The sequence below is a fragment of the Neomonachus schauinslandi genome, chromosome 1 (assembly GCF_002201575.2).
Source record: "Neomonachus schauinslandi chromosome 1, ASM220157v2, whole genome shotgun sequence".
Taxonomy (NCBI): domain Eukaryota; kingdom Metazoa; phylum Chordata; class Mammalia; order Carnivora; family Phocidae; genus Neomonachus; species Neomonachus schauinslandi.
Window position 1 is genome coordinate 184,349,485 of NC_058403.1, and position 11,406 is coordinate 184,360,890.

At 42.1% G+C, this 11,406-nt stretch overlaps 1 pseudogene; it reads right to left on the minus strand.

Moving 5' to 3' along the window:
* Positions 1-9,697: 9,697 nt before the first annotated feature.
* Positions 9,698-10,178, minus strand: LOC110584954 (annotated as a pseudogene).
* Between the last annotated feature and the right edge of the window lie 1,228 nt (positions 10,179-11,406).

Consider the following 11,406-nt stretch of genomic DNA (forward strand, 5'->3'; position numbering starts at 1 on the left):
TCATTCATCATTAGGGAAATGCCAATCAAAACCACAATGAGAGATGACCTCACACCTGTCAGAAGGGCTAAAATTAAAAAGACAAGAAACAACAAATGTCGGTGAGGATGTGAAGAGAAAGGAATCCTCATGCACTATTGGTGGGAATACAAACTGATGCAGCCACTGTGGAAAACAGTATGGAGGCTGCTCTAAAAATTTTAAATAGAACTACCATATGATCCAGTAATTCCACGATTGGATATTTACCCAGAAAAAAAAAAAAGAAAACACTAATTCAAAGAGGTACATGCACCTCTGTGTTTATTGCAGCATTGTTTACAGTAGCCAAGGCATGGAAGCAGCCTACATGTCCATCGATAGATAAATGGATAAAGAAGATTGGGGGGGGGGATATATAATAGAATATTACACAGCCATAAAAAGGGATGAGATTGTGCCATTCGAGACAACATGGATGGACCTAGAGGGTATTATGCTAAGGGAAATAAGTCAGACCTGTAAATACAGAGAACAAACTGATGGTTGCCAGAAGGGAGGAGGGTGGGAGGTTGGTCAAAATGGGTGAAAGGGAGAGGGAGATACAGGCCTCCAGTTATAGAAGGAGTAAGTCACAGAAATAAGAGGCAGAGCATAAGGCATACAGTCAACAATGTTGTATTAACGATGTAAGGGGACAGATAGCAGCCACACTTGTGGTGAGCACAGCGTCATGTATAAACTTGTCAAATCACTAAGTTGTACACCTGGAGAGAGAGAGAGAGAGAGAGAGATCCTTAGTACCCAGCCCCTGAGCTGTGGAAGCTTCCTGACTCATGAAAGGAAGAGCTCGCACCTCCGAATCAGACATAAAGTAGCCATGAGCTCAGTGTCACTTCACATTCTCTCTTCAGTAAAACACTTGGAGATAGAAAGCTGAACAAGACGTGCCCCTGTCCTGAACAGGATCAGCTGCTGGTGACAGGAAGGGATGGTACACTGGATACCCACTGTAACCGTATAAAAGCTCCGTGCAACTGTCAGGGAAGCTTCGGGGACGGGGGGAATTTGCACCAGGTCTAGAAGGATGAGCAGAAGTTTACTTGAAGGAGGTCAGGCTGGGGATCTTCCATAGAGGACCAGTATTTCTTTGCAAAAATAAAAAGTGTGTAAAGGGGTGCGCAGAGTTTATTTTCAGTAACTTGATAGTGTTTCTGTGGTTTTGCATTTTTCCTTAGTTTGTATTTTCTCCATCAGACACTCTACCTAGTCAGCAAATCCCAGGAGTAGAGCAGAACTGCATGCTGCAGCCTCTCACTCTCAGGAGAGAAACATCCCTGGGGGTTGTGAGTTTGCAGGCAGAGGGGCAGGTCCTCTCTCCTCTTCAGAGCTCAGCCCCCATCTCCAGAGGCTGGGGTGGGGGTAGGCTAGAGGGAGAAGGCAAGGTGGTTTGCATGTGTCTGGCCCTTTAGGGCCACTTGAAATAATATCAAGGAGAGAGAAATAAGCTGGTGAGTTGAATTTTTAGCAGGATATTTGTACTCTATCATTACTGCACTTTATTCCTCGGCAACCCAACCCAACCCAAAACATTGGGAAAAGAGGGTGGAAGCCAGGGCGTAGGATTCCCAGGGCGCCAGCTCTTAAGCACAGCGATCATATTTTTTGCAGAGGCCCTGGTCTTTGACAATCACTGATGCCCACCAGTTCCCAAACTCCAAAGGTTTGCAAAACATAGCCCTCTAAAAAAACTGAAGGCACTCCATTCCTTTCAAATTGCTCTACTTTGTCCAGACCCAAACTGTATTCACTTCCTTTGGAAATGACTCTCGAGAATCCGAAGAGCCTCAATTACTCTAAATCACTCTGCAAGACAAGCACAAAATTAATCAGGGCCCCTGTGTTTGGCGTCAGTCAGGCATGCAGCAGAGAATGCCATAAATAAAAACACCAAGTTCGACTGTTGGCCAAAACCTCAGGGACTCTGTTTTCAATAGGGTAAAATAAATATTCTACCATTCAACACATTCTACTGTATGAGAGGAAAAGCTGGAAAATATCTCAAATACATAAGTTTATGGAGCCCTGATTAGTAAGAAGTTGCTCCTTCACTATTAACCCATTGGCAGAGATATTTGTTTATTTTCTTAAAATGGTAAAATAAGTATCCTTATTTCCTGCTCTCGGGTCAGCAGACAGTATTCCAGGTTCAGGGCCTTTTCATACGCATGACCACCATCGGGGTCCTTCGATTCTCTTGCAGTTTGCTAGCCCTTATTTCTGTGTTTGATGTTTGGGAATCGGAGGTTGCTGGATGTGCAAGAAATCTCAGAGATCTCCTTTGCAGAGATCTGCCAAACATTCTGAAAACAAATCATCATCCTGAGCCTTTACCAAGCACCTGTTCATGTGAGCCTCTCAGATAAGAGCGTTACGTGGCAACTGTTGAATTCTCACACCAACCCTCGGAGAGAAGCTTTTTATTGCCCTCGTTTTATATAGGAGAACCCTAGAGAGGCTAAGTAAGCTGTCCAGGATGTCACCACTGAGAAGGGGAGGAGCAGGGACTCAGGCCAAGGTCCACTGGCCAGCAGACCTCTGCCCTACGGCCACAGGGCTGGACCAAAGCAGGTGGAAGGACTGGGCTACAATGAGTGGTAGGGCCGGAGGAGGACCCAGCCCTTCCAACTCCCTTTAGTTTCCCTTAATCATACGGTTGGCTCATGGAGTCGCAGGACAAGAACCTAAGTCCTTTACTTTGAGCTCACCCGGTTATGAGCTTCTTGGGGAAGACACTCTGTTCCTTGCAGTTCTATACGCAGTACCTACTACCTGCAGGCCTTAGGTTTTTGATCAGTTAGTATCTGTTGAATAAGGGAATGAATGAACTTAACCAGAAGTCATGTTCCTTTTGATAGCTTTCACATTTCAGAGTAAACGACACAAGGTAACCGATTTCTAGAGATAAAAGTTGCAGATACAATTTGGCTTCCGGAAACATCCATGCATTCCCTTAAAAAGAAGAGTCATTCCAAGCTATCAATGGTCCACCCACCCTAACATGTGCATTAGACAGCACGTGGACAAAGGAGCTCGGGGTAATTATAGGGCTGTCCTGGATAAGAGGCTTGAATGTAAATGAGATGCAGCCGCACTAGTGACACATTCCTGGCCTCTGTCTTCCATGTAATTCAGCTGAGGGACCGAGAGGAGAGCTGCAGCTGAAAATACTAAAACGACAAGAGAATGTTTCTTATTTCCCAAGAAAAACTACACGTAAAAAATGCTTAGATGTAAAATCGATTGTTCAATATATAGCTTTCAAAAATTGTTCCACGGCGTGTAGGCGTTCTCTGTAACTCATATACTGTCCATTTTGTTTCTGTTCGACATCCTTCACCCGATCCTCAGACACGGTATTTTATCAGACTAGTTAGGTGTCATTTCCCTTACTCAGCTTTGTAGATATATTTATACAGGGCTATTGTCTAGGAGAAAGTGATCGGGACAGGGTAATTAAGAACAGGGCAACTGAAATCAGACTGTGTGGGTTCAAGTTTTTGCCCTGCCACCTACCAATCGAGGGATCTGGGCAAATTATTTAATACCTTTGTGCCTCATTTTCCTTATTTGTAAATGGGGAAATATTAAGAGTACCAAAGTCCCCATCCCATAGGGATGCTCTAAGGATTAGATGAAATGATACATGGAGAGCTTATAGAACAGTGCCTGGCTCATGGTAAATAAGTAAGAAAAGTTAAATATCATTATTGATTTTCTGTTTTTATCAATTGACCTTATTTTGTTAGATCTCATTTGAAATAGTGTGAGTTGAGAGGGGTATACCATTCAAAAGCTAGCTTTGATAATAAAGCTGTCACCTTATTTGCCAATTTGATTTCTTAAAGATGCAAGTTCCATGTCGACAGCCCAGGTAAGGTGCTGTCACCCTGAGCTCCACATAACATGTACCTGACATGTTTGGGATTAAACCAAAGACAACAAACAAAAATCATCTTACCTACATATAGAAATAACAAAAGTGATCAATTATGATAACCTACTGGAACTTTATGTATTTTCTAATCTTCACCACCTTAAAGGGCAGACATTATTATCCTATTTTATAAATGTAAACCCTGAGGCTCTGAGAGGTTAAGTAATCTGTGCAGCTACAAAGTGACTGAGATGGGTTTTGAATTCTGTGTTTTCTGACCAAAGCCCACCTTATATTCTGTAGACATCCCTTCCTTAGACAGCAGTTCTTAGCCCTGACAGCACATTAGAATCAACTGGGGAGCCTTGAAAACTAACATCCAGGACCCATTCAAAGCAATTCAGTTGCAGCCTCCGGGGGTGGGGAGAAAGCCCAGGCACCTGCAATTTATAAAGCTTTTCAGGTGGTTCCACGTGCAGTCAGGACTGAGAACCATTGATCTAAACTCTGCCATTTTCAGAAAGGTATCAAGATTAGCTTAGAGAAGCACCTTTCAAGTTATTTATTTCATTAATTAGCTTAAATGAAGACTTGTTTTGCAAAACCTACTTGATGAATTGATTTCCCTTCTTAGAAAGACATCCATCCAAATTTGCATGAAGAATCCCACATCACTTTCTTTGTTTCTAGATTATAAGCTATACAATCATTTCCAGTGATTTTTTTTATTCAGAAAGTATTTTTGAAAGCCCCCTTTGTGTCCTTATCATTAGTTATGAGAGACATAAAGAAAAATGAGCCAGCGTTCTTCTCAAGGAGCCTGTGATCATTACTGCAACAAATACCTATAGAACATTTTATTGATACTGAGCATTGTAAAAGCCATTGGGTATATCATAGCAAACAAAGAACATGTAATTCCTGTCCTCATGGAACTTATAGTCTAGAACAGAGACAGGATATCAACATGTAAATCAGTAAATAAATATATAATTACAAATTATGATTAATGTCATGAAGACAATAAACAGAGAGGGTCTCCTTTAGATTGGGTGGTCAAGGATAGTTTCCATGAAACAGCGTCAAAATCATGAGGCTCTTTGATAGTTGTCTGGTATATTCATAATAGTTAATGAGTGTACCCAGTATATTTTTTATGTCTGACTTCTTTCTCTTGCAAAATGATTTTGAGATACATCCATATTGCTAAGCATATTAATAGTTCATTTCTTAAGGTCACTAAGGAGAATTTGAGTGTATGAATATACCCTTGGTGTTTTTATGCACATGAAATTTTAGGTATCACTGAATTAGAGTGTTAGTTCTTTAAGGGCAGGACAATGACTAACACATTTATTGTACTTTCCAAAACTTGACCAATGGTATTGGAGTTAGCAGGTATTCAATACACATTAGCTGATTGAATGAATTCTTATGCTCACAGATAATACCTATTGTTCTCTTTCCAATGTCCCTACCCACAATGTACATAAGACTTTTTTTTCAATTTAAAGTAGATGTTAATTTCAGCTAATAAAAGACAGGAGCAATTGAGTATTTCCACACAGGCAAATGATTCACTTGGGATGAAGGTAAGGAATCCCATCAACAGCATTACGCCTGTTAATTCTCAAGATTCTCTAAAATCAAGTGTGTCTAGGGGCGCCTGGGTGGTGCAGCTGGTTAAGCCTCTGACTTGGTTTCGACTCAGATCTCAGCGTCATGAGATCAAGCCCTTCACTGAGCTCCGCACTGAGTGCAGAGGTCTGCTTAAGACTCTCTCCCTCTGCCCCCTCCATGCTCCCTCTCTCTAAAATAAATAAATCTTTAAAATCAAATGTGTCTAATGCAGGAAGATATTGCCCCATTTATGAACATGTCCATGGTTGGTTCTTACACTTGAACAGTAGTGTTAATGAACTACAGAAAATTCAGATGCATAGAGAACTGAGGACACTATAAGATCCTAGGAAAACCTGGCTTACCATTATTTATGTCTGCCTCCACTATAGTCCAAGTCACAGCATCAAGAATCTAGTAGGTGCTCAATAAATGCTTCTGCAATTGGACTGAATGTAAACCAATTGCTTCAGTACCTAATATGAATATTTACAAAATGCATACATAATGACTAGTTTGGGAAATGTTAAAAAAAAAAAAAGAACACCCTTACCCAGCCTGCATGTTTTTCCAGCCTGCATTTTAATGCAGGGCACATTTCTAAGCTGAGATTGATGTTCTCCTTAATGTCTCCCATGAAAGCAGACTAACATTTAAAACAGTTAGTATGCCAGAAGCGATCTCGGAAATGTCAGTGTGGTCTGTGATTACGAACTGGTCTAAAGAAGAAAACAAGCTCCCCTTAATAAACTGAGCTTTACTCAGGCTGCAGAAACCTATTAAAATGAAGGCAAACTGACTTGACCAAACTAAAAGCCTCAGACATATTATTACCTATTAAAAGTCATTCATTAATTTTGGGATAAAGCCATCAAGAGGGACTCCATTTTGAGAGGAGGCAATTAAAAGATGTTGAGCGATGAGGTTCTGGAGTCAGAATTACATCTGCCATGTCCTACCTGAGACCTGACCTCTCTGATCTTTGGTTTCCCGAAATTACAAAAAGATGCTGATACTAACAACCTCACTGGACTGTGCTCTGATTAGATTATGTAATGCATTTTATAATGCCTTGCTAGGCCAGTTGTAGACGGAAGTCCAGCATACGAGCATCATTGGAGAGCTTATTAGAAATGCAGAATCTTAAGCCCTCCCCCAGACCTACCAAATCAGAAACTACATTGTAGCAAGATCCCCAGGGGACTTGCACCACATTCGAGCTTGAAAAATGTGGATCTTAAGCATATGACACATGCTGGGCACACAGTGAATGCTCGATAAATATCCACTACTATTATTCTGTGGAAAATTTTAGAAATGTAAATAAAATAGACTTTCATCCTCTCCCAAACGATAGATGCATTTCTTTACCCTGGTGTGTATGTCTTCCACCTTCTTAGAATTCCTCCGTCATTGCAAAGATCAACAGTTTTTTACTATATAGCGTTCAATGTAAACACTGACTTTTGTAGTTTTGATGATCATCTGCAAAACCAGAATTGAATAGTAGACATTTATCACCAGGCCAGATTTCTTTGTGGACTGTGACCTTACAGCTTCATCCAAGTTGGCAGGCAGACATTAAAATGAAATTATTAATTGACTTTTTTTCTCCCTACAGCCAAGAGCAGATACATTGGTTTTAAATGGATTCTTCACACTCTTTCAGCTTGGTCACCACTTTCCATACCCATAATTGATAGAAAAAATGAAACATAAGGAAACAAAGGGTAAAAATGTAAAAGGTGAGCATTTTTAGTTTCCTGGAGCCTATTTTAACAAAGATTGGAGACAGTGCATATTGGGTGAGGGACAAAAACACTTTGTGGATTTTTTTCTGCTTTGCATCAGTAACTGTGTGTGCCGTCTGAAAACCTCTAAGGGAAATAAGCAGTTCAGCATTTGGCCTTGAGAATTCTCTATCTCCCCTGAGTAGGAGCTGGGAGCCTAGCAAAGGCAATATATTCCTTATGAGCTTCAAATGGAAAGTACCAACCATAGAAATTTTTCAGAGCAGTGTGATGGCCCCTAAGCAAATGGACCGAAGATGGTGTCAGGCTATAAAAAGTTAATTTACTAGCATGTCTTCTTAAGAACAGCCAAGTCATTTCAAATTCTAATGCACCATAGCTGCCCCTCTTCCACAGCTGTAGCTGAACTGAAACAGAAGAAATGGGAAGCATTTACAATGGGGGCTTTAAAAAATGCAGAATCCGTGTGTCCTGTTTGCATGCTGACCTGAGTTGTTACCCCTTTCTGCCTTCGTTGAAAATGCTGTCTGGTCTCCTAAGAATTGTACCAGCCCCGCTGCCTGAGGATCAGGACTCCCTGCACATCCCTGAACATTATTTGCATACTGTTATCTGATCATCACATTGAGAAAGTACAATTTGTCTTCTGCAACCACTCACTACACACACACACACACACACACACACACACACACTCCCTTCTTGGGTTCCTTTGTTCCACGTTTAACAAATTTACCCTCATGGGGTCTCCTTCTTATCACAGAGATGATAAATCTAATAAAATAATTTAACAGGGCAATATCTGTGTCTGATAACATCTCTATTTTAAAAAACGTATTAGAAATGTTGAAGGCAGGGACGCCTGGGTGGCTCAGTCGTTAAGCGTCTGCCTTCGACTCAGGTCATGATCCCAGGGTCCTGGAATCGTGTTCCGCATTGGGCTCCTTGCTCAGCGAGGAGCCCGCTTCTCCCTCTGCCTGCCTCTCCCCCTGCTTGTGCTCTCTCTGTCTCTGTCTCTCTCTCTCTGTCAAATAAATAATAAAATATTTTTTTTAAATGTTGAAGGCAGATACAAAAGGCACAAAGAATAGGGCTTTTCTATGAAACATACTCCAAAGGCCTCCTATCTCATACAGAATAAAATGCAGGGGCGCCTGGGTGGCTCAGTCGTTAAGCGTCTGCCTTCGGCTCAGGTCATGATCCCGGGGTCCTGGGATCGAGCCCCGCATCGGGCTCCCTGCTCGGCGGGAAGCCTGCTCCTCCCTCTCCCACTCCCCCTGCTTGTGTTCTCTCTCTCGCTGTGTCTCTCTCTGTCAAATAAATAAATAAAATCTTTTAAAAAAGAATAAAATGCATATTCCCCACACTGACCTCCCAGCCTTTCATGGGAGACTTCCCCTGCCTGCCAACCATTCTCCCTCTCTGTCCCCCCGCCCACTCCTGTTTCCCTGTGTTGGCTCCTGGAGCATTAGCACTCGGAGCTTTCTCTGCCTTCAATACTCTTCTCCTAAATATCTATTTGACTCCCTTCCCTGAGTTCTTCAGGCCTGTCCTTATCAGAGAGGGCTTTCCTCACAACCCTACATGAAAGAGCCATGTCTCCCTCACCCCAGTATCAGCATCTCATTATCCTGCTTTGTTTTTCTCCATAGCGCTGATCACATAAAGTATATATTTAGTTGTACATTAATTTATTACCTGGTTGCCCTAACTAAAATATTAGTTCCATGAATTCAAGATTTTGTCTGGTTTGGTTTTGTTTTGGTTTGCTTTGGGTTTTTTGTTTTTCCCCTGCAGAACCTAGAAAAAAAAATCTGGATTAAGGTAGGAGCTCAACAAATAACTCTAATGAATGATTGATTTCAACTTCATCTGCACCCACCTTCCAGCTTAAAAAAACTATAAATGCATATAATATAAATAAAATTAATATTGTGTGTGTGTGTGTTGAGATCACCCATGTATCCTTCCTGATTTCAGCCCCCTTCTTCTCTCCTGGGAGTAATTACCATCTTGAATATGGGGCTTAACATTTTCATGCATTTATCTTATATATATATGTATTTGTAGGCAATACACTACATTAGGGAGCTGTGTACTATACTGCAGCATAGCAGAGCATAGATCAGCATGGCATAGTATAATATTAGACTATGGTAAAGTATAACATAATCTAATAAAGCTGATCCTTGAACAACATGGGTTTGAACTGCTTGATTTCTTGGGTCCATTTATACTTGGATTGTTTTTTCTGCAAAAAGTTTATTGTTTCCATTGGGTCCATAGCTAGAGAGAGGGCTCCAGTGTGGTTAAAAACCTGCCAGTGGCTACAGGGAGAGACTCAGACAGCAGCTCTGACACCAGGGGAATGCCGGAGGGGCCCCTCCAGAGTGCTGAGCTCCTGAGGCTCCTAATTATGCTTGAAGGTAAGCCTTTCAAAAAGCTACTTGCTCAGCCCAGCCTGGAGTCCAGCCTGCAGAGGTGAATCAGGTGGTCACCATCTCCTTGATGAGTTTCACCTCCTCATCCAGGAAGTGGCTCTCTAGGAAGTCACAGAGCGGGAGGGGGTCTACACCAGCAGAACCCAGGGCATGCAGATCCAAAAGGGCCTGCTTCAGGTTCTTCTCCAGGATCATAGCAACTTTCATGACCTCGGCTTTTTACCCCACTCGTCCTGAGATGGCTTCTGCAAGTCCTGGTTTTGTATCTTCAAGCCTCTCCTCGGCCAACTCCTGGAAGAAGTGGCCCAGGCCCTCCAGAGCCACATCCTCGAGGTCAAAATAGAAGCCCAGAGACAGGTAAGTGTAGGAGGACTGCAGATGCATGTTGACCAGGTGGTTGACAGCAGCTTCCAACTCAGTGAAATAATTCTGAGAAATGTGGGAGCTCATGGTTGATCAGCAGTAAGGAGCTAAGCTCAAAAAATGGTGTTGGCTGGTTTTGGAGGCAAGGGATGACTGAGAAGATGGTTCCAAAGGCTCCCACTGGAAGAGATTGGAGGGTGGGATGGGACTAGGAGAAGGGGCATCCCTGGGTCTGTTCTGTGTATACACTGTTGAAGCAAGAGAAGATCCAGGGACCACTGGGCACACTGCCTCTATGTGGATTCTCTATGGTGCAGTACTGTAAATGTATTTTCTCTTCCTTATGATTTTCTTAATACAGTTTCTTTTCTCTAGTGTACTCTATGGTAAAAATACAGTATGTAATAATACAATGTACAAAATATGCCTTAACTGACTCTTACCAGTGAGGCTTCTGGTCAACAGTAGTAGGCTATTAGTAATTTTAGGAAGTCAAAGTTATAAGTGGATTTTCACTTGGGTGGTGGTTGGTACCCCAAACCCTATGTTGTTCAAGAGGCAAATGTATATATAGAAAAGAACAGCAATTCTCAAACTTAGATTCATACCAGAATTACCACGGGAGGTTTAAAAAATTCTAATGCCCAGCCCCCACATAAATTTCATCTGGAAATCCCCACAGGTGGGCCACTGGCATTGTTTCTTTAAACCTACCAGGTACTTGCAATTGCAGCCGGGTTGGACGACCAGGGGTATTGCCCACAGTCGAGTGCAGGGGTCAGGAGTCAGGCTCAGGAGCCAGCCTGCCAGGGTTGCAACATTGCCTCCAAGTCTCTCCAGCGTTTCTAAAGTTTCCTGGACATCACAGCTAGCCACGTGAGGGTGGAGGAGCACACAGCATCCCTTCCTAAAGATACTGGCCAGAATCCAATGCTGTTCCTTCAACTAACCTCTCTTAGGCCTTTTTCTGAAATATTTAACTCTTAGGCATTTTAATATGGCCTTCCATCTAAGTCATTGGAAATCTCCAAAAACACGGTGAATTCCTTGCTTCAAAACACTCATTATGTGTCTGAATTTGTATAACCTTATTGAAGTACAACATCAGGAAGAGTGCACACATCATAATTGTACAGCTGGATGACTTCTCACAAACTAAATACACCCATATGATGAGCCCCTTGACCAAGAAATCTACTAAGGGTCTGCTCTCTCAAAGATCACTACTCACCTCACATGTAAGAGTGGATTAATTTTGCCTGTTTGGCCTTCACGTGAAATTATAAAATATATACTCTTTCATCTGGTTTCTTTC